Below are 24,475 nucleotides of genomic sequence, written 5' to 3'. Positions count from 1 at the left end.
TGTACAAGGAAAGGGTAAAATTAGAGGCTAGCTGAGTTTTAAAATAAGGAAGAAAAAGGTATCATTTCAGATGAGATTTGCTGCCGGTCCCGCCAGGGTAGCCTTTTCTACTCAGCAAATCCACCCAACTTTTTGGAAAACAAAAATAACTGCACTTTCAGGTTGACTCTCTTCCTGCAGGAAAGGTTGGGATCCTACGGTGGCAGGACAGAGAGATGTGTGTCTTAGTGTCCTGGATTCAATAGCGGCCCCCCAAAATGTTTATCCATGTAGGACCTCATGTGACCTTATTTGGAAACAGGGTCATTGCAGATGTAATTAGTGAAGATGAGGTCATGCTGGAGTAGGTGGGCCCCTAATCCAGTGACTGGGGTCCTCATGAGAAGGCCATGTGCAGACCCCAAGAGAGACAGGAGGAGAAGGCCATACAATGAAGGAAGCAGAGGCTGGAGTGACACATCCACAAGCCCAGGGGTGGCAAGCGCAGCCGGAGTCATCTGAATCCAGGAGAACAGCATGGAACAGATGCTCTCCAGGGCCCTCAGAGCAAGTGTGGACCTGCCCACACCCTGATTTCAGCCTTTGGCCTCCAGAATAGTGAGAGAATAAATTCCTCTTGTTCTAAGTCACCCAGTCTGTGACACTTTGTAAGAGCAGCTCCAAGAGACTGATACAGATTGGAGTGTATTTTGAGAATCAAAAAATAAATCCCCCAGGCAGGAGAAAGGAGCGCTTTCGTTGGTTTATTTTGTTTTTGTTTCTTACATAGGGTAAGAAGGCACAGCCACCTGAGCATATTACCATGCTTTGTCACTGATTCTGTTAGAATCAGTTCTAACAGGAGCCCAGGGACCTTGCTGGTTCCCATAGTCGGGCGGCTCCTAGCGTGTGGGGACCTACATGGCCCACACATCTCAGTGTTGCTGGCAAAACCGCTGGGACGAGGTTCCCTTCCTCCTCCTTCCTAAGTTTCCTTCCCCACCACCTCCACAGCAGTAAGACAGACCCAACGGACTTCACTGGGGATTTTTAGTTGCTTTTGGAGACAGGATGTTTCCATTCCTGGGAAAGGATGGGAGTTCAGCAGGCATCCCATTTAGAAAGGAACTAAGTGAGGGCCCACTATGAAATCACTGGTGGAAACCAGGCTCTGCAATAGAAAATGCAGCTGTAGAATGGTGGGGAAACAGGCTGTGAGGCTCTGTATCACAGATATGCAAAGACCACGATCAAACTTAAAATTATGCCTATCCATGGACCTCTGGTGTCAATGCATGGGGAGGAAGAGACTGTCTCTGTCCCATTATTGTTAACAGCTTTTTATTTAAACAATTTGAATGTTACATCACCTCAAGTTAATTTTTTCATTATTAATATTATTGTTATCATTTTGATCACAGGTACACAATTGGCTTAATCATAACCCTTGTTCCAAGATACACTCCTTTCCTGGGGCTGTCTGTGACTCACTTATATTTACATAGTTATTTGTTGATTTTTCAATAGTGTAATGAGCACCTGGGAACCCACTACGTACAACTAAACCTGAGACCTTAACAATATATCCATGTGACCTCAATTTTTTTGAATAGCTATCACCCTTATGTACTTTAAAATGCAGTTACATAAGTATCCTGAGGGCTTGATCTTTTCTGTTTGCTCAGTAACCAAACCGGTTTCAGGCATGTGTTTAATTCCCATGTGGGACTTTTTGACTGCTCAAAACCACATATTCCATCATAATCTTCTGAGAAGACTCTTATCTTCTCTACTGACCTACACGAAATGCAGTTGTGTCCTCATTATTTTTCCTAAGCAAAACTTTCTCCTTTCTTAACTGATTTATTTGAGGAGCAAAGCCAAGAGCAACTGGGTTGCCACGTGGTTATATAATAAAAAGGAGTAAGAACAGACGTTCAGTAAACTCAACTGATAACACATTTATCTGTTCAAGCCAGAAATGTTTATCAATTGTTTAGGGGTCCAAATCTTGGTACTGGATGTTCGAACACCAGATGATGAAACATGAAGGAAGAAAACTGGGCAAACTCACATCTATCAAGAAACAAACCCACCCACAAACAAGATGAGTCAAGCTGAAGAGAAAGTTTGATATAGTCTATATTTCTTTTCTGTTTCCTTTTACGTAATTCCCTTAGGAATTTTTCTTCTTAAAGGAGTGCTTTGGAGGAGAATAAAAGTTATAAATTAGGCCAGGCACAGTGGCTCATGCCTGTAATCCCAGCACTTTGGGAAGCCAAGGTGGGCGGATCTCTTGAGGTCAGGAGTTCGAGCCCAGTCTGGCCAACATGACAAAACCTCGTCTCTACTAAAAACACAAAAATTAGCCAGGCGTGGTGACACCCACCTGTAGTCCTAGCTACTAGGGAGGCTGAGGCAGGAGGACGGCTTGAACCTGGGAGACGGAGGTTGCAGTGAGCCGAGATCACTCCACTGTACACCAGCCTGGGTGATAGAGTGAGACCCTGTCTAAAAAAAGTTATAAATTAGTGGAAATTTTAAAGATCTCAGAAACAAGCAAATTTTGGCTCTGCCATTTGTTTGTGCTATCGTCTCAGAGAAGACATCAAAAATATAGACAGTGTGGAAAGAGGACAGTGTATATGAGTTAGTTTAGACAAGAAGTGTTTATTGAGGACCTGTTGGATGTCAGGCTGGGCTCGGCTTTGAGGACATGATGGTGAAAAAAACAGACATGGATCTCACCCTAACTCTTACTGAGGAATGAATCAAAAACAGAAGTTTGGAAAAAATACTGAACCTGACTTGTGTTTGAAGATAAATTCCTAGAGGACCAGTTTTGAGTTTCCTTTTCTTCTTTGCTGGACCACAAATGGCTTCTTATCAGTAATGAAAAACAGCTCCAAATTTCTAGTTCTCCAAATCTCTGGAGAGCAGGTGCTGGAAAAGTGATGTTACTTGCATTTTCCTGGCATCATACATGTAACCAACCTACTGGCTAAAGGCCCACTAGAAATCATTTTGTGTACTTAAATGATAAGTAGAAACACACACTCCCCTAGAGGACTAATATGACTTGCTAAAGGCTTTTTGCACGAGAACAACAGGGGTCATTATATGTTCTTGTGGTGCATGACATCACTACAACTTCAAGAGTTAATTACATTCTTAATTACAGCTTTGTATTGAATTAGGAAAACTATCATCCATAACATAATTGAAACCCTGTTGAGATCACGTCTGTTGCCAGCTAATTGCATGCGATTTTTTACTAAACTTTAAATAAAAATCAGTATTTCATTTGTCTCAGCTGTAATTAATTGACAGGAGACATTTAATTGGGGTTTATCAATAGATTGGATATGTCAAAGTGATCACTGAAGGATGTATTGCATTCTAGCATGGCAGCCTTCAAATATTGAACTGGCCTGGTGCTTTCATGACAGTTAGGAAAGAAACCTGAGAAGAAGTCATTTGTGGCTGCAAGAAAAGAGTACTTCAGCAGGAGTCAGAAGTTGTGGCTCCTAGCCTTGCAGGGGTTCCTTTCTCATCATGGCAAAAACACTTCCCCCCAGACCTTACTTCCCCTAAAGCTTACGCATCTCCATCTCCATCATGACAGTTGGGTGGGTCTTTAAAATCCCTGTTCGCTCATATCCTACTTTTGTGACTTAGAGTGGATGTTCTAGTGAGGGAGGGTAAACACGATGTTGGCCATAAGGCAGACTGCTTAGGGTCTGGAGTCTCTGCTCGTCTTTGCAGAGCAGACCTCTTTTGTGGTCATCCACAGAAGCCCTGTGGTTGCCCTAATAGAGAAGGAATTGCAAGAGAGACAGTAGGATGATCAAGATCAGTAATATCACTTATCAGTTAACAGGAACACAATGACCTTGTCAGAGGGTTGCTAACAGAATGTTGACTCCTTCATCTTTTTTTCTCTGACTCCCTCTACTCAAGATTTGCAGTCGAGAGAGAGAGAGAGAGAGAGAGTCTGTCTGTCTGTTGGGCCGAGTGTGGATCACGTGTTCTGTTTTGACTGAGGGAGTATAGGACCCCTTGCCTAATAGTCTTGGAGAGGCAGCTACCTTGAGAAGCAATCGGAGTGCTGTCACCAAAAGAAGGGATGGTAAAAAAAAAAAAAAATGGGCCACCAGGCTGGGAGTGGTGGCTCACGCCTGTAATCCCAGCACTTTGGGAGGCCAAGACGGGTGGATCACAAGGTTAGGAGTTCGAGACCAGCCTGGCCAATATGGTGAAAGCCCGCCTCGACTAAAATTACAAAAATTAGCCAGACGTGGTGGCGGGTACCGGTAGTCCCAGCTACTTGGGAGACTGAGGCAGGAGAATTGCTTGAACTCGGGAGGTGGAGGTTGCAGTGAGCCGAGATCGTGCCACTGCACTCCAGCCTGGGTGACAGAGTAAGACTCTGTCTCAACAACAACAACAACAACAACAACAACAACAACAACAAAGGGCCACCACAATGAATAGTCTTCACTGACCTTCCCAGTATGTGGGATGATCTGAGAAAGTCCTGCTCTGTGTGAGATCTTGGACATTTCCAGGTGATGAAATTGTTGACAGCAGTGTTTAGAAAAAGTTGTTGATGTAAAGATTATCATCTCAAGGATATTGAAAAAGAAAGGAAGAAAGAAAGAAAGAAAGAAAGAAAGAAAGAAAGAAACCTGTTGAATCATCGTGCCCTATAGTCTAATAAGGCACAACCCAAGTCTCCAGAAGTTGTTAGTTAGGAACGCTTCTGTTTTTGTTTCTGTAGGTGGTTTTGTTCTAAGTGTATTTTTCTCAGATGAATTGCCCTTGTCATAAAATTAATTCCTTTTATTTCACTATTCAAGCTTCAGTGAAGTATGAGATCAAGTGAGACTCTGCCTGTAAACTTTCTTTTTCTTTTTTTGCATTTTGAATGTCTACAAATCTCCATTTTGTGGAATTGTGGGAGACAATTTTGTTATTGTGAGACAATATTGTTATTCCATTGATTAGTGAGCATAGCTGTTTCTTGAATTATTTGTTGTGCCGAAATATTTAGGATTTGTATCTCTTTTATTTCTATTATTTTGCTGATTTTTATTTGCCTTTTAAAGCCTAGTTGACAGTAACATATTCAAAAGGTGAAGATGGCCAGGTGCAATGGCTTATGCCTATAATCCCAACACTTAGGGAGGCTGAGGCAGGAGGATCACTTAAGCCCAGGAGTTTGAGAACAGCCTGGGCAATATGGTAAGACCTCATCTCTACAAAAAAATTAAAAACTATTAGTCAGGAGTGTTGGCTCATGCCCTTAGTTGCAGCTACTTGGGAGCCTGAGGTGGAAGGATCGGTTGCACCTGGGAGATTAGGAGGTCGAGACTGCAGTGAGCTGAGATCATACCAGTGTACTCCAGCCTGGGTGACACAGCAAGACCCTGTCTCAACAGTGAAACCAAAAAGGTGAAGATATCAAAGTTTAATAATAAAGGATTTTAAAATAAGTCTCCAAGAAATGAGAGGCCATCACCAATATCCATTTTTGGATTGTTGACATGAGGCCCATGCTCTAGGGGTGTGTCAATTTGGCACACAATGGGTTGCCTGTAATAGAAATTGATTTGAGATAATTTAAGCAAAAGCAGACCTGTCAGAGCCCTATCTGGGACTCAGAAAACCTGGCTCGTAAACCATTAACACTAAAAAGGAACCTCAGCCATGATTTGTAGGAGGAGCCGAGGTCCCTATCCAGGCTGCCATTTTTGAAAAGAAAACAAATAATACCAACATTTGTTTTGCCCTTATGCCACTGCTTATGATTAAACATCTTGGAGAAACCATCCTTCAGTGGGGAAATGGTTAAACAAACCATGTACCATGGAATACCACTTAGCAATTAAAAGGAGGAAACTGTCCATACAGCAACTTGGAGGAACCTCCAAGGAAGTATGCTGAGTGACAAGAAGCCAAGGTCAGAAGGTTGCATATCGTATGATCCCATTCAAATCACATTTTTGAAAAGACAAAATGTCAGAAATGAAGAGCAGATTAATGAGTTCCAGGTGTTAGAGATGGAGAGGGTGGTGGAGGGATGCAACTTTGGCTATAAAGGGAGAAAGGAGGGCTCCTTGTGTAGATGGAACTCTCTGTATCCTTACCTGGTGGGGGTGGACATACAACCTACACATGGAAAAACATTGTTACAACTAAAACACAACCACACGCACACATGCAAGTAAAACTGTGGACATCTCAGAAAAGATCAGGGAATTGCAGCACTGTCAATATCCTGGTTGTGGTAGTGTACTATTATTTTGTAAGATGTCATTATTGGGAGAAACTGGGTAAAGAGTCCATGAGATCTGTTTGTATTATTTCTTACAAATACATGTACACCTCTAATCATCTCAATAAAATCTTTCAGTTCAAGAAAGAGATTCTTGGAGATCATCTCTTTGACCTATTGCCTAACTCCAACGAGACTGAAGACAGGATGTGGTGGAAGGTCCAGCAGAGACCTAACAGCTTGTGTTATGGAAAGCCAGGATTTTGACCCACCTAAAGTGCCAGAATGTATCTCCCCAGAATGACCATAGTGATATTACCAGACCCTCACACTCTCCCAGAATCTTACTACTTCTCAATAAGAGATAGAAATTATTTTCCATCCTCTTGAACCTGAGATGGTTGGTGACTTATCTGATGAATCAAATTTGCTGGGTATAAAAGTTGATGTGGCTTCTGCCAGCCTCCATCCGTCTCTCCTGGGTTGCTTGCCCTGGGAACCCAGCCACCATGTTGTGAGGAAGCTCAAGCCATGTAGAGAGGCTGCCTGGAAGGGTTCCTGCTGACAGTCTGGCTGAAAGACAGCTCTACTGCCAAATGTGGGTGACTGAGCTTCTCCCTGGTTCTGACCCCAGCATTTGAGCTGCCTTGAGGAATACCATGCAGAGCTGAGGCAAGACGTCCTGGCAGAGCCCTGCCCAAATGACCGATTCATGAGTGAAATAAATGTGGCTAAGACAGAAATTTTTGGAATGGTGTGTGACACAGCAATAAGTTATTGGACTACGTTCTTTCCAAACACTGCACACAGTGGGAAAGAGGAAATTCCCTGTTAGGAGGATGCTGGACAGCTGAAAACAGCATATGGCAATGCCATGGGGGTCTGAGTCAATTTCATCTTTTCGTACACCCGTCACTCCTACGAGCTCACTTCAGAGACTCTGGGGAGTTCGAAGGACATCAGTAACCAACAGAAATAGGTCTGAGAAACGGCCCCAAAAGATCCTTGTGAAGCATCTAGTGGGTGCTACTTTATTTAATATTTCATGCACCAATTATACGTAAGCATTGAATAATCCCTAGCCAAAACAGCTCTGTTTTCTTTAAGGTTTCTTGACTTTTACATAGATTAACTATTTAACCATGCTCTTCTGTCCATATTGGAGGAGAGATATCCATTAAAATGATAAGCAGAAGGAATAGGCTCAGGGAATATTAAATATGCAATATTATTATGTAAAAGAAGGCAGAACCCATGCATATATTTTCAGGTGTCTGCCCTGTTCTAGGACTGCAGATGCAGCCACAAACAAGGTGGAGAAGGTCTCTGCTCCTGTGCGGGTCATATTCTGGTGGAGCGGGACTGAATTAAACAGACAAACAAGCAAATCAGCTAATATTCATCGTTGTGGGGGAAGTACTGAGAGCGTCGCAGAAGAAAACTTCCAGAAAAATGAAGAATTTATATGCCAACTCCAGGAGAAATATTTCAGTGAGGTCCTGGCTCAGTGCAAGGATATGCAACCAGAGCCAAGAATTCTATCAGTTAAAAGCAGCTTAGTTTCCTGAGCCTGGACTGATTGGGGACGTGGAAGACAAAGTGTCAGGTCCATCAGTGGAAGATTGGCCTTGAGCCACTGTACACAGAATGCAGAGCCCACTGGCCTAAAAGGAGAGATTGTCAGGCGTGACGAAGCAGGAATCTTAGCCGAAGAATATTCACAAATTGCAGGCCAAGAGGGAAGTGGGGACGTTCGTCTTCTCTTCATAGTCTTGCTCGTTGGGGGACCAGCTGTCCTTTATTGTTAATATAAAAATCAATATAGCAAGAGGCGAGTCTTTGCTGCGATAACATTGGCTCCTTTCACCAGGCGTGTGGAATTAGATTACTGATAGATGCACCTCTGTCGCCTCCCCAGGCTCCAGATAGAATCTGTGGGCTTTGCCAATAAGCACAGTAACAGAGTGTGGATCAGGAACCAGCAGGTGGCCAATGGCAGTGGAGAAAATGTAATTCCCTTGCAAGACACCGTCCTGGGGGGAGCCGGGAAGCAGCTTGCCTGATTGCGTATGCTCAGCTACGCTCAGGCTGGAGCCTTTGAAGGGACGCTTGGGTACCTGTGTGCAGTTAAAACACTGCACACCGGGGAGGCGGCATCAATTAAGAGAGGAAAAGAGAAGGAAAGAAAACAAAGAAGGAAAGGCAAGGAGGGGAAAGAGAGGGAGGGAAGTCCAGAAGAAAGGCAGGCCTGCAAGCAGCTCTTTGAGAAAACTTCCCAGAAGGGCTTTTGCTTAAAATGCAGTCGTTTCAGTAAAGGGACAGACTGCAGTAAAGAGCATTTCCCCAGATATGTTCTGTGCCACATGGAAACTAATTCGTGGACACGTGATCTGCTTAGAGAGTCGCTGTGGGCCAGTCTTTATTCAGTGTCCACAGAGTCACGTGGCAAGCAGCCTGATTACAATCCACCTTCCTTATGATCAGGAGTGTAAGTGCAAATAGAGGGTTGCTTAGCAGATGTGGTGGTGGTCGAAATTAAACAGGGGAATGCTATGGCCAAATTTTTTCAGCTTATAAAACTAATAGAACATGTGAACAATGATATGCAAACCACTAGTAGTCTCCACCGGCCTGAAAGGAGGTTAATCAGCCATATCAACTGTCAATAATTTTTTGTACTTTCTGCCAGTTTTTCTTAATCTAGTTAGTGCTTATTTGCTGACTCTCCATGTCCATGCATGCATGTGTGTGGGTTTCATATACATGTATGTCTGTCATAGCAGAGATGTGTGTATAGGTTTATAAATCATGTCTGTTTACAAAGTTAAAACCAGTTGGTTTTTACAGGTTCCTTTTTGGCCATCAACATTCACGTTGTGGGCGGTGCCAGTGGCTCATGTCTGTAATCCCAGCACTTTGGGAGGCTGAGGTGGGATGATCACTTGAGCTCAGAAGCTCAAGACCATCCAGGCATGGTGTCTTGCAACTGTAGTCCCAGAGCCCAGGGGGTTGAGGCTGCAGTGAACCATGATTGCACCACTGCTGTCCAGCCTGGGTGACAGAGTGAGACCCTATCTCAAAAAAAAAAAAAAAATGTCGTGAGCATTTTCTGACTTCAAAACATTATCTTCAAGAACACGACATTAGTGGTTATGTTTTACATTCAATTACATTAATGAATATCTACATTTCTATTTTTTTACTGTTCTAACACTTCACAAACAATCTTAGATGTAAGTCATGGAAAACATTTTAAGTAGATCTATATAAATTCCTAAAAGTAGAATTCCCGAGCTAGGGGAGAGGAGAGGTACTACTTGAAGGCCTGATACTCTGCAGAGGGGCGGCGACTGCCCGTGCACCAGCTGGGAGTGTGTTCCTCTCAAATAAGTCCTACTTTAGTGTGTTCTTATTTATTCCATGTTCTTATTTATTGTCACAATAAGTGCTACTGCTGCTGCTGTTAATTTTATATAGGAAAACAAAGAAAGAAACTAATAACAGGTCCCTAAATTCAATGCCCAGAATCCTCTTGGAAGTTTCAAACAACAAAAACATTAGTGACTGTATCTAGTTAAAAAACTGGGCCATGACAGAAAGGTAAACATGAACATTGAATCTGCCAGCCCCAGTACAGAGAAGCTTCCATAGGATCACCATTCAGTTTGCTGTGCTCCTTCCAGGAAACAAAATACATGTGTGTCTCTGTGTGTGCATTATATACTTGTATAAATGTATCTACATATCTGTATGTGTGTATACATGCATGTATATACGTGCACATGTGTGTATGTGTGTATATACCAGAGTATGTATTCTTCATGAAAGTTACTTAAAATGTGCAGTTTATGCATACTTGTCTTTTATATAGGAAAACAGAAAGAAAGAAACTAATAACGGGTCCCTAAATTCAATGCCCAGAATCCCCTTGGAAGTTGATGTTTTGGGGGTGGGTGGAAAAGGAGGGATGCCGGTATCTCTGTGGGGGAAACTCACTATGAACCCTGCCCTGTGTGTCGCGGCTTCTCCTACAATTACCGAGACCCTGGGGCCTTCCCAGACACCCCGGCCTGCATCTTGTTCCCCTCCCATGCTGACGGGGTTTGTCAGCATCTGCTTAGGCCACTAATAAATAGAATGAGGCTTAGTTAAGACACCCCCAATCTGCAGCTCACCTCCGTCCTGTCTCCCACTACATTTCCTCTGCCACCCCCACCGCCCAGCCATGGGGACAGGAAGCCCCAGTAGTGCCATGATGTTTTTCAGCGTCTTAGAGATGTTTTCGTGGCAGCATATACTTCCCTGTACGCTTTTACATCACTTGGCCATGCCTTACTGAAGGACGCTGTGGCTGTTTCCAGTTCCGGGCTTTTACCAGTGGGCATCTGGTGTTCCCCCAGTTGCATCCTGCTGTTCCCCCATTTGGTGACCTGGAAGGATCGCCAGCAACCCGACCGTCAGGCTGCCCTCCCAGTAAGAGAAGGATTTCAGTGACCTGAGGTCGTCGCACTGTGGTTGTTGGACAGCTAGTGGTTTCTTTGAGCGCAAGTTCTGGGGTGGTAATTCCTTGCTCCTGGGTCTGCAGCCGCACGGTGAGCAGGGCACGTGTGGTCCCTCGTTGCGCACGTGCGGAGGTTGTACTTGGTGGTATTCTTGGGTCCTGACGCCATGCTCAGGACGTGGCCAGTATTCACTTAGAATTGGAACGAATAAGTAAATGAATGAATGAATGCATTCGTGTTTCTTCAAAGATAAACATCACTTCTGTCAGGTGAAAAAATGCCATTTGTTACGTTTTATTGTTTTTATAAGGGTGAGGGAACTGTACAATTATTTATCAAATTGCAAAGGAGGCAGTAAGACAAAAATCTGTCTTGATTTGAGCACCTCCATTCCTCCCCACCACCATCACTCAGTGAGCCCTCCAGCCTCCCTGGGCTCTTCTCCGTGTCCGATTCTCTGGATATGAGAATGTTGTTTTCCAAGTGCAGCAGGGTTTCACTTTTCGAGCTGCCAGATGTGCTGGAGAAAATTATAAAGATGAATACTTCTGAGGCTTTGGCTGACGCTTAGCCCCCTCTGGTTCAGGTATCTTTGCAAAGGCAGATTTACAAATCATCCCGATTCTCCAGCGGGGTCTTGGTTTTCCATCCTGCCCTGAGCGTGGTGTGAGGTGAAGCAGCCCAGGCACCCAGAGTATCTAGACTTGAAACAGTAGCCCCAGGAAAAGAAAATGTGCTTGGAGACAGCTCCTGCAGAGCCCCAGGATTACAGCGTGGGTAATTAGGCTGTCACTCTCGAGGAGGGGAACACTGAAGCAGGATCTCTATTAGCCTTTGTGCCCCTAAGATGGAGCAGGCTGGAAGGTAAGAAGCAGAGAAGTTTCGAGATTCATCAGATGTCTTTATGGCTCCCAAATCTCATTACTGACTTCACAATATTTTTTTCTTTCTCAACAGCTTAGTGAAACAGCACTGAGGAATTAATTGTATTTTTAATAAAGCAGAGGCTTTTGTTGTTGTTGTTAACATTGAACTTGCTTAATTCTGGGAAGCTCAAGATTGGCCGCGACGTAGGGGAAAAATGTTAGAACAACTATTTAAGTAAATTTTATTTTTAGTGGTGTAATTTTTCCTTTCAGGTTTTCGTTTACCCCCAACCTTTTTGACTGTGTGCAGATTACAACCTAAGGCAAGTCGAGTCAGTGTCATATCACACCATTGATTCACTTAATCATTTACCAGACCTAGATGGAGTGATTTTAATGGGGCAGACAGCCCCTGTCTTCCTCGTTAGAAGATTGCCTGATGAGGAAGACAGGTAGAAATGAAAAAGAAAATATCAGTTGTGATGAAAATTAGACAACAAGTTGTTGATGAAAAGAGCCACACTTGGTAAAGTATTTGAAGAGACTTATTCTGAGCCAAACATGAGTGACCATGGCCCGAGACACAGCCCTCAGGAGGTCCTGAGAACACGTGCCCCAGGTGGTTGGGGCGCAGCTTGGTTTTATACATTTTAGGGAGATAGAAGGCATCAATCAAATACATGTAAGAAATACCCTGGTTCGGTCCAGAAAGGCACAGCAGCTTGAGGGGCGGGGGGCTTCCAGGTTATGGGTAGATTTAAAAATGTTCTGATGATCATTGGTTGAGTTATTATCAACAGAAGGGAGTATCTGGGTTATGATAGGAGGTTGTGGAGACCGAGTTTTATGCAGATGTAGCCTCCGGGTGCAGGCTTCAGAGAGAATAGATGTGAATGTTTCTTATTAGACTTAAAGTCTGGCCGGGCGCGGTGGCTCAAGCCTGTAATCCCAGCACTTTGGGAGGCCGAGGCGGGCGGATCACGAGGTCAGGAGATCGAGACCCTCCTGGCTAACACGGTGAAACCCCGTCTCTACTAAAAAATACAAAAAACTAGCCGGGCGCAGTGGCGGGCGCCTGTGGTCCCAGCTACTCGGAGGCTGAGGCGGGAGAATGGCGGGAACCCGGGAGGCGGAGCTTGCAGTGAGCCGAGATCGTGCCACTGCACTCCAGCCTGGGCGACACAGCGAGACTCCGTCTCAAAAAAAAAAAAAAAAAAAAAAAGTCTGGTCCATGTTAATGCTGAAGAGTAGAATGAGGTCTGCCTGACCCCCCACTTCCCGTCACGGTCGGAACCCATCTTTCAGGTTAAATTTTAGAGTGCCCTGGCCAAGGAGGAAGTCCAGTCAGATGTTTGGGGGGTGGGGAGTGGAGCTTAGAATTTTATTTTGTGTTTTACAGAGTAGGGAAGCGGGTGATTTGAAAGTTTTGGGGCTATTTTTAGGCTGAGCTATTTTGAAATAACTAGCCCATCAAGCTTAAATATCATAGACATGGTTGCTTAAAACAAGGCTGATATCTAGGTGAGTTGGTAAAAAAAAAAAAATTATTAAATGAAAAATATCCATCATTTATGGATAAGACCAGATTGGGATGAGGGGATGACACTGATTGCGGGGTAGGGACTGTTGTGGTAGAACTAACACTGACCCTCTGGCTGTCATCAAACAGAGGGCAGGATGCTACTAAGGACAAGGTCCAGTTCGATTTAGGTTGGTGCAAAAGTAATTGTGGCAAAATAATGGCAGGCCCGGGTGCAGTGGCTCACGCCTGTAATCCCAGCACTTCGGGAGGCCGAGGCGGGTGGATCACGAGGTCAGGAGTTTGAGACCAGCCTGACCAACATGGTGAAACCCCGTCTCTACTAAAATTACAAAAATTAGCTGGGTATGGTGGCGGGCACCTGTAATCCCAGCTACTTAGGAGGCTGAAGCAGGAGAATTGCTTGAACTCGGGAGGCAGAGGTTGCAGTGAGCTGAGATTGTGCCACTGCACTCCAGCCTGGGTGACAGAGCAAGACTCTGTCTCAAAAAAGAAAAAAAAAAAAAATCAGCAGAAGCCGCAATTACTTTTGCACCAACCTGTGAAACGCCTTTGTGATTTGAAGCGATATAAAGTGGCTAAGGTTGTCAGACTCTGGCTTAAGATTTGGATAAATGTTGTGATGCATCTCTGCCTATCATCTGTGCTCTTTGGGTTTTGTTTTGTTTTTTTCCATGTTTTCCTTACCCTTGGTTTCCATGGGAACTTCCATTGCTATTGTCTTGAGTAGGAGCTTTCTGCCCTAGGCCCCAGGACTTATCTGGGGAAGGAGCATTCCTGCTCTGTGAGTGACAAATCCAGCACAGACATCATTGGCCAAGGCGAGGTTTGGGTAACCCGGGGATTTGCAAAGCATTTCTGTTTGTTTCATCTCAGGAATTCAGTCTTTCATTCTTAAAGACCACAATATGGTTGAACCTTGGGATTATTTCAGAGATGAAAACCCTAGTATTAGCATAGTTGGATTTTTTTTCTCTCTGTTTAAAAAATATATATACTTTTATGACTCTGATCTCAGTAAACTCTGTCCGGGAGTGGGGAAGAAGGGAAAGCAGTAGGAAGGCTGAAGATTAATCCTTTGAGGGCGGAGGACTGCAAAGCCTTCTGGCCGTTTGTACAAGGCTGAAGGCGTGTGGTAAAGGTGGTTTGGCGGCAAGAGGATTAACTTTTATTGGTTTGTGAAAATATCGGTTCTTAGGGAAGAACAAAGTTATGTTTTCCCAGCCCAGGATCTACTGGGGGGCAGAGTCCCACTGTTCTTTTTATTCTCCGTGTTTGTGGACAGGGAGTTGGTTTAAATTATCATCCCACAGATGGATGCCCCTTGCTCAGAAGATGGTATGTGGAAGTCTGGCCGCACTGTGCCTCGGAGACCCCCTGCAGTTTCTACATTGGCTAGTCAGCTTTGTTGGGGGCAGAGGAGGCTCCCAGAGCTGGACCCCATGCAGAAGGCATGTGGAGACCATTAAGCTGGTCCCAAGATGTCTGGGCGGCTAAACATTACTGAGAAGAAATGTTCCTCAAATGTATAAAGCCAAATATTTAGTTAAGATTGTCCTCATTAAAGGTGCTGAGGTTTGATTTGTCCTGTTGGAAGGAAACTTGTAAAATGCGGCTGCGAGGAAGTTCGTGACAGCCTCAGTGCTAGATGCCTGTGTCCGTGTGTACATGTGTTTTTCCTTACTGTCCCTATGGCGTGAAGCGCTCTATTTGCCTGTAGGCGAGGGCCTCTTTCATTCTGGTTGTGTCTGCATGATACCAAATCCTGGGAAGTCAGGGGTCTGATGAAACTGGTGAGTAGAAGATAGCGTCACTGCCACTGCCCACAGGTGTCTCTGTAGGTGCACAGGTATATGGGCACAATGCCAACAAGTACACACCTATGCACATGATATTTGAACACCTCCAGTGTGTGCACATAAAGCCCCAGTCACAAAAACCCACATCTTGATTCTCTTTACACTTCTGTGGCCATGGCCAACAATTTGATTGAGTAAGCTAATGTGATTTGAAAATCTGGCGGTGATTCCTCTCTGCTGTGTGATCACCATAACCAACCTTGAATATGTTATACAAACAACATCTTTTAAAAGTGTGTTTCTAGGGCCAGCATAGTGGTGTGCACCTGTAGTCCCAGCTACTGAGGAGGCTGAGGCAGGAGGATCATGTGAGCCCAGGAGTCCAAGGCTGCAATGAGTTGTGAGTGCACCACTGTACTCCAGCCTGGGCAACAGAGTGAGACCTTGTCTCTAAAATATGGTTTTTTTTTTTTTTTTAGTGTATATCATTTAATAGATTGATTTGAAAAAAAACTCATTTTATTCATTTTATAGATCATCTTCTGACTGCTCCATTTAGTCAGAATGCCTCTAAACTCTTTTCCCTTCATTTTAAAAATCATCTTCTGGAATACGTGTCATCACTTATATCTCATATCCCCACTCTGAATTCCTAGTAGAAAAATTCTAGTTTTAACCAAAAATAGAATCCGTGAGTTTTCAGTTAGGAAGGTAGACTATGAAAAGAAGCTGTTAGAAACATCAGAGTTTTATATACGTGACTGTTAACATTTTCCTGTTATAAAAATGAAAAGACCTTTAAATATATACATATATATACTTAAAAAGAGAGAAGAGCATGGTGAATGAGATAACTAACATCTGCCACAAAATTACAGATGCTAGGATTTCATCCTGTTTGTGTCAGATTTGTATCTGAAAATAAAAGAATGAAAGAAAGCAAACATCACTGATAAAGCTGAAATCCTTTACACCCTCCCCAGAGGCTACTCCCTCTTTCCCCCTGCCCTCCAGTCCCTTGTTACTTTGGCCCCTTCCTCTGCTCCCCAATCCTGTTTTCTCTACTCCTTCCACCAGCCCTCCCTCCATCCCAAACTCTACCCCTTTATCGTTCACTAACATGAATGTGGTGCTGATTTTTCCTGTCCATATCTTTGAACTTTTTGTAATATATGCGTATCAATAAGCAACCAAGTTTTATCTCTTCTAATTGTTTTAATGTACAACTTTATGGGCACCTGTGCAATTTTGTTACTTGCATAGTGGTCAAATCAGGGCTTTTAGGATATCCAACATCCAAATAATGCATATTGTACCCATTAACTAATTTCTCAATACTTCTGAGTCTTCCTTGCCTATGATTCCACTCTACATCCACATGTACACATTTTTTAGCACCCACTTATGAGTAGAAGATGTGACATTTGACTTTCTGTGCCTAGCTTGTTTCACTTAGGATAATGCCCTCCAGTTCCATCCATGTTGCTACGTAAACCATGATTTCATTCTTTCTTATGGCTGAGTAGTATTCCATTGTATATATTTATGTATACCACATTTTGAAGATCTAATCATTCATTCATGGGTAGTTAGGTTGAATCCTAAGTTGCTGTTGTGAGTAGTGCTGCAATAGACATACCAGTGCAGGTATCTTTCTGATATAATGATTTATTTTCCTTTGGGTAGATACCCAGTAGTGGGATTGCTGGATCCAGTGGTATTTCTATTTTCAGTTGTTTGAGAAATCTCCATGCTGTTTTTCATAGAAGTTGTACTAATTCATAGAAGTTGTGGTTGAATCCATCAACCACAAGCAACAAAGTTGCTTCAAACATTTTGAAACTAGGCACACAGGGTATCATACTGTATCTTTCTCCAGTTTATTTTTTTCACCCAAGATGATGGTTTCAAGCTGAAGCCCTGCTGACGCCTGTAGGTCTAGCTCATGCATTTCAACTCCTACATTTTATGCAACATATGATGATGCCACATGTTTGCAAACATTTCTTGGGTGATGGGCATATATGGTATTCTGTTTTTCATTGTTACACATAATGATGTAGTGTAGTGGTGTCGTGTTTGCACATAGGAAAGGGCTTTTCAGGGAGATGATTTAAAATGGTTTCTTAATGTCTGAAGACATCTAAGCATTTCTTTCACTTCTGGGAAGATGGAGAAAGGTGATTTGTTTGAAGAAGGTCAGCCTCCCTGTTCTTCTACAGTCCTTTTTTCTGTTGTCAGAAAAGCTGTTTTTCCACCCAGCCCCAGAACTATCATCTAGAAATATTAATATTAAGAGCCACATCAGTTTTCTGTCTTCTTTTCAAAATTGTTAACAGCTCTTCCTTGAAGATGTATTCTCTTTCTCTCTCTTTCTCTCTCTGCTGTGAGCCACAGTGGTTTTCTTGGAAGTGATAGACCATATAATTCTCACATGTCAAGGTTTTAAGCCAAAGCCCTCAGGCACCACTTCTGATTTTCTTGAAGGATCAAAAAGAAAAGATTGCAACCCTCACAGCCGTAGGCTCCTGCAGCACCTGTTTGGTGCACCTGCCACCCTGATGCTTGGGAGGAGGCTCTGACTCCATGCTGTGGGAAGGCGCTGGCCCTCATGGATGGGCCTCCCCTGGTGTGTCCACTGTGGACATGAGTGGGTGTCCCAGAGCCCTGGCTCTCCCTTCCTTTCCTCCAGAAGGGGAATCGGCATGTTCCCAGTCATCTCTGAAATTATCTTTATTCTTCAAGGAGTTGCAGTGGCACTTGCCAAGTGTCCTGAGGTCTTGGACACCTGCCTAGTGGCCCTGTGGAGGCCTCCACCCTCCAGACAGCACAGAGTTTGCTAAAGAAAATGTGACTTTTGGAGTCCAGGGCCAGAAAATATGACATGGGCACATACTGTCATGTTTGGCAAAGTAAGGTTTAGATGCTTTACTGATTATTTGTGTGTATGTGTGAGAATGTGTGGCTTGTGTTTATGTATGAGAGCATGTGGCTTGTGTGGTATGTGTGTGTTGTATGTGTGAGAGTTTGTTGTGTGTGTATGTGTGAGAGTGTGTGACTTAGATGTGTTGCATATGAGAGTTTGTGGAGTGTGTGGTGTGTGTGTATGGGAGAGTGTATGATGTTATGTGTATGTGTGAGAGTGTGTGGTGTGTGTGTGAGAATGTGAGGCTCGTGTGATATGTGTGTGTTGTATGTGTGAGAGTTTGTTGTGTGTGTATGTATGAGAGTGTGTGGCTTGGATGTGTTGCATATGTGAGAGTTTGTGGAGTGTGTGGTGTGTGTGTGTGACAGCGTGTGATGTGTGTATGTGTGAGAGTGTGAGGCTCATGTGAGGTGTGTGTGCATGCATGTGACTGTGTGACCAGGTGTGTGCTGTGTGGGAGCAAGAGAGGAAGCGCATGGGAGAAGGATGCGGATGCTGTTCGTTCTCTGGTTTTCAGGAATCTCTCCACCTCACCCCACCTTAACAAACACTGGAAACTTCTAGATTTCAGAAAGAGCTGGAAAGCATCAGAAAGGCTGTCTAGTTTCAGTGCCAACATTCAGCTCAGATGACCTGGAAAGGTGGCAGCAGTTGCAGAAGTACTAAAATATTGAAATACCCAAGCTCCACCTCAGTGTCAGCCCAGGCCATCTCCATGGACCGCCACCACCCACCCACCATGTCCTCGAGATTCAAGGTATTAGTCCGCAGCTTTGGCAGAGGAACCAGCTCCAGGGCCTGCATGCATTCTCATTCCTCAGTGCCATTATCTCCCTATTGAGCCTAATGGTTTCCAACTGTGTTCCGTAGACATCTAGGCCATCATCAACCCTCTTTAGAAGACATTTAACATTTACTTCTAATGTCATTAGCAAAAATCTTTTTTCTCTTTTAAAATCTTAACCTACTTGTTTGAGTTTCCCCCACTAGTTTCTTGAAATAAAACACTATTTGTTCTTTCTCAATTTTCTAATGCACATAGCTAAGGCTATAAATTGTCCTTTCTTTGCTACTTTGGCTGAATCTGTCAGTGCACTCATACTTTATTAGTTCTAAATAGTTGGAGATTTCCATGTTGGTGTTTTTTTAAGCTAAGAGTCTTACATGTATCATGAATTGCAAAAGTTATGGGATTACGCCACATTTCATTTTAAAATTCAGATTTGCATATGTGAATTCATGTATACCTCAGCATCTAAGTTCTCTTGATTGTGTTATCTGTGAAATGTTGTTCAAACCTCAGATGATGCTGCTTGGTGAAAGATTAACATGCTTTGTGATAATATTGTGATAGGGGATAGATTTATGATTTTTGGGTAATATCTGAATTTTTAGCTTTTGCAAAGGAATTTGTTATCCACGAAAGCATCCTCATCTTATCAAACTCCATAATAAATAACTATAAATTTGCATTTATACAATAAAGGTATATTTGTATATTGGCCTTTTGAATGTTTCACATATTGGCATTTGGATTTTCAAAAGAGAGATCAAGTTTTTCAGAAAGATGAACCATCGCTGTTGTGTTCTGAGCTGCCATCATTATATTGAATGGGCAAGGAAGATCAGTAGTCACCAGCATTTGTTAAAATGCTTGCTGTACATAACAGTACTCATGCCTGAATAACCTCCTCCGATTACCATTGTAGGCCATGAAGAAGGGCCAGTAGTTATCCTCATTCTAAAAGAGAGGAAAATTAAACTAAAATAAGTACAATAACGTGTCAGGTTCTTTCAATAAGTACGTGATAAAGCCAATGTCAGTTTGTGAGTCCCCATAACAGCCCCTTGGGGTGGATACCTGTATTATCCCTGTTCCACAGATGAGGGTATTGAGACAAAGAGAGGGTAAGTGACTTACCCAAGAACACCCAGTTGGTGAGAGGGGAACCCAGGACAAATGGACAAATGCATGCTTGCCCCCTGGGTGTTCTTTCTGTTACTCTAAACTCTTTCTCTCTCCTAATTATTTTGTTGGAAACACAGAGTGTAGATATTCCTAAAAATCTAATCCTTAAGTATTCACAGTGTTTTATCCCAGCTCGTTAAATTAGACCAATGGAAAGAAAAGTGTTATTTTGCCTCTGCAGTATTGGGGTTTAAGAGATCAGGGTAATTTTCCCTTATCATTTTGTGTTTTAAATAAATACAACAGGCTTTATTGTGAAAATATTTGTCTAATATTGGACAATAAATGTTTAAGTGATTTTGGTGTAATTACTATTACAGTCATACTATTACAGTGCATAAAATAGAATTCTTCTTGAGTTTGTTCGTTAGATGGGAAGAGGCTGCATTTATAAAAAATATATGCATGCCTATAATACTACATTTAAATATGTGCATATATAAAGAGATGCTTTCTTATTTATATACATGGTCATTATAGAGCTTTGTGAGAAATAGAATTTTCTCCATGCAATCTGTAGTTCTCTGGGAGGGGTTATTTGCTGACACTGTATGCCCATTTCCTAACAGAATGTCTCTAGTTAAGTAATCATATGATGAAGACATCCCAGCTGGGACTCTATATTTAAGCCAAGTTACTATTTCTAGCAAGACCATTCTTTTGAAAGGTTGAGAAGTCATTCCTTTTATTTTATAAGTTAAATATCAAATATGTATCATGTTTTTCTCAGATACACAGCCATTTATCCAAAGAGTCTACTGCTACTATGCACAGGAATGAATGAAGCCAACAGTGATGAGAAACCATCTTGGTTAGCCATCTGTCTGTCCCTAAGCTGAGGTGACATTTCCGCTCCCTGGCAGCAGGAGACACACTAGTTGAAGTGCCATTTTTTATTGCAAAAGTCCCCAAGACCCAGCTCGCTGAGAAAAGCTTCCAGAACCCTGCATCCCTGCCATCTTCTTCCTGTCTTTTCCAGCAGTCAGGAGAAAGCTCATCCGGGTGCAAGGCAAGAGAGGCTTCCTGGAGGCAGTGTTTCAGAACAAGGAGTGTGCTCACTTCATATTCCGCATTTGTGCCACCTTGGGCTGAGACTCCTTTGCTTTTACGTGGAATGTTTCTATTTTATATAGTTTGGCCTCCTTCCAAGTTGGCATGACAAACTTAAGTCTAAGGCCATGGAAATCAGAAACCAGTCAGCCTTGAAGAGAATGCTTTAAAGAGAACAAGAGAAATAAGCCATAGAGAAATTAGGCTTAAAGAGAGAGAATTGGAAGAGAGGGTGTGGGAGTTTCTTGTTTTCTTCTTCTCTTGTTTTTTCATGGTCTCTGATCTCGTTAGCATGTTCTTTCATTACTACAGCTGTTTCTGCAACATTTTGCCTGAAGATTACAGTGTCTGGCTTATTATATTCAATGGGGGAATGACTCGATAAGAATAATTATCACTATGCTGGGGTTTGACTCCTTGATTATATTTTTCTATTGTTCCCGGGGACTTGTGTTGTGTTCGCAGTTCAGCCTCATCATTAGCTATGCTTTGCTGCTTAGGCAATGCTAAATAAAGGAGAGGCTCTGGAAATATGTGTGGATTTTTCCAAGGAGGACTTGTGATCGTATTTCTACCTTTTTCTGATTTCTCAGGTTGGAATTCCACCAATACAAAATGTTTTGAAGTCACTTTCTGACTTGGGTAGAGCAAAAAATCTAAGAATCGCTTAGGTTCGTGGAATCCAAATGAACCTCCAAACTGCCCAGGACCAGTTCTGAAAGTACAAATAAAGTTGCAAACCCGGGGAGGTCTCAGGTCTGGGAGGTTCGTCCCCTTGCTCCTAGCATTCTTTTGTTCCCTGCAGACCTTTGCAATTCTATCAGTCTCCTTGCTGTTTCTTTTCTTTGGGAGAGTTCATAGCACTCCTTCTCATATTTCAAACACTCTCTGTCAGACCTTTTTATCCTCATGTTTGGATGATTTCCTGTCCGCTTAATTCCTTCCTTGTGGAGCTCTGGAAATGGATGTACTAACTTAAAGGTAGATTTTTTGTTTTAATCCTGGTTCGCAAACATGTGAGACTCTTGATGTTGTAGTAACAGTGAGGAGTCTAACACCCCAGGGAAGACCAGCTGTATGATGTTCCTGAAATAGGAACCAGGGAAAGAAAGTCTACATATCCTGAACTTCACACTCCTTGTCTCTGCATTGAAGCCTTTGCACTCCGAGGTAGCGTTTTACATCTGGCTTTTTTCTTTTTTAAATCTTGATTTTTACCAGCTGTCTGGAGAACCTCTCAAAGCAATATTCAGATTCCTATAAGGACCAGACATAAGGTTCTCTCTTTAATAGGTAGACCAATGTCGTGAAGCACTGGTTAGGTTTGCACACAGCATCCTGTAGATCACAGAGAGTGGGAAATCACTAGTCCACTCAGGTAGAGCCAAGACTCCTGCAGGTGGAATCACTGCATACCAAAAAGTGTGCTTTCCGATTAGTGGACGTTTAATCAATTGCCAGTGCTGTCACAGCTTAATCATCCAGGGAAGACCTTATCTCCGGGCATGTGCTCCTTCCTTGGCTCCCCCTTATTTTCCCTTGACACGTGTGACCCATTTATAAAATGCGCTTATTTAGTATGTGTGTTGTTTATCGAAGCCTCATGGGGTGGGGTCTTTGCCATCCTGCTCACCGACGTGTCGCATGTCAAGGACAGAGCTAAGCACATGGTGGGTGCTCCCTTCAATGTTGCTGAATAGACGGTTAGAGGAAAGAGCTGGAAAAAGTTCTCAGTAGCAAGAGTTCTCAGCGGGCCCCCTCCCACTCCTTTTTAAGCTTTTGGCTGTCTGTGACTATATAACTGTCTGATCAGCTAACTAATTACACTCAGATCCTGGGCTCCTTTCTTGTTTTCCTTCTGCAGAAATATATATATATATTTTTTTTCTGCACAAAGATGAAATCCGTCCCCGGGTCTTAAGATTTATTAACTGTTGCCTGAGTCGTTTCACATGATGTCCGGGGAGGAGGCAAGCCCAGGCTCCCCTTAGAAGTTCCCTACACAGAGGACTTCGGGTAATTCCCTCGATTTTGTAAAGATGTTGGGTTGGCTTAAATGATTAGTAGGAGATCCTTAAGGAGGACTTAACTTAAGCATTTAAGGTTCTTCTGTGTCTCTCCAAGTGCCCCTCATGGGTTGCCTGGATTTTCACATCTGGCAGGCAAATTTAAAAAGGGTTTTCGAGCCTCTCTTCCCCTCTGTTGATTTTCTGAGCCTTGTTGGAGTGGGCGTCTGTGTTGGGGGCTGGGGGTTCCCTCCTTCAAAGCACTGGAGGTCAGCCCCCACTGCCAGCATGTGGTCTGTGTTCAGGGAGACGTGCCAGGGACCTCCAAGGGCTTCCAGCTCTTAGAGGCAAAGGGGATCAAGTTACAGAGGGCTTTTTTTTTTTTTTTTTTTTAAGTTCATCTGGGAGGGCAGCCATGGCAGCCCAGGGGGGTTGGAGGTCTGTCTCTCTTCTGGTCTAATCTTGTCTGTGCTGGTTTATCCAGAGGAGTCAGGAAGTTCAGAGAAAGCAGGGTGTCCGTTGATTTCATCCCGCTTGCATATCAAGGCCTGCGGTTCAGCACAGCGTGTTCCTAGGATGTGCCTGTTCTGTTTGGTTCAAGCTGCAAGTCTCCCCTCCTCTCCCACCGATTTAGAGGCCACTTAGGAAGTAGCCTTGGGTGGTTGTCTCTGGCTCTGGGGACTGCTGTCTTAGTGCTGTTTGTTGTCTTTCCATAACTGCGTTGAGGGGATCTTCATCTCATTTGCCCCAGGAAGGTCCCCATCACTCCCCAAGTCCCAGACACCAGTACTTCAAAACACACACACACACACACACACACACACACACACACACACACACAAAAGCTCCTGGCAGCAGCGCAGCTTGCAGCTCTCGATGCATTTGAGGAGCTGATCCTGCTGCACATACACCTGGAGCCAGGAAGGAGGAAAGACGTAAGCCTTCTTCCCATTCCAGGCAACTTGTGGGCAGCTTCAGGCCCCACCTCCGGGATATCTACCAGGGGGTCCATGCCCGGGAATCTTGGCGGCACTGTGTCCACACAGATGTGAGGACAATTCCTGACCACCTTTCTGTGTTTCTCTAATACAAACATGGTCATCAATGCAAGTGTTTGTACAGACAGTTTTAAAAAAAGAACAGTAACATTTGGATGGTTCTTTTGAGTTTACAGGGGGCTTCTATGTCCCTTCCCATATTTACAGAAGGCACTGGGAGCTTCTGAAAATGAATTTTACCTGTTGTTTCTTTTTTGCTTGTCCTTGGTAAGGACACACTCTGTTGAAAGTATGGGGCTGTGCCAAAGGCCTTCAAAGCTTGGGAACATGGTAGTCTTAACAATTTGGAGACCTTGAAAATGAGTAGTGTTCACATTGAAAATGTTTTTCTCACATGCACTCTGTCTAACGTCAACACCTGATATCTCTAGGTTCAAAAAGTTTTCTGCCTAATTCTGCTCATCCGCTTGGACACGCTATCAGCGCTTCTTTCCTCTGAGTTGTTTTTTTAAAAACTATTACTTTATTACAGTAAAGCTTATTTTAGTTGCAGCAAAATGGCA

The 24,475-nt window shown here is 43.3% G+C and overlaps 1 protein-coding gene across 1 annotated transcript in view; it reads left to right on the top strand.

Annotated features, from left to right (window-relative positions):
- Positions 1-24,475, top strand: part of TMEM132C (transmembrane protein 132C) — a 439,254-nt gene that overhangs the window by 45,712 nt on the left and 369,067 nt on the right. The window lies entirely within an intron of this gene.

This window comes from Trachypithecus francoisi, unplaced genomic scaffold, assembly GCF_009764315.1.
Source record: "Trachypithecus francoisi isolate TF-2019V2 unplaced genomic scaffold, Tfra_2.0 Lachesis_group11, whole genome shotgun sequence".
NCBI classification, from domain to species: Eukaryota; Metazoa; Chordata; class Mammalia; order Primates; family Cercopithecidae; genus Trachypithecus; species Trachypithecus francoisi.
The sequence above is the reverse complement of the archived record's forward strand: the minus strand, read 5'-3'. Positions and strand labels throughout refer to the sequence as shown.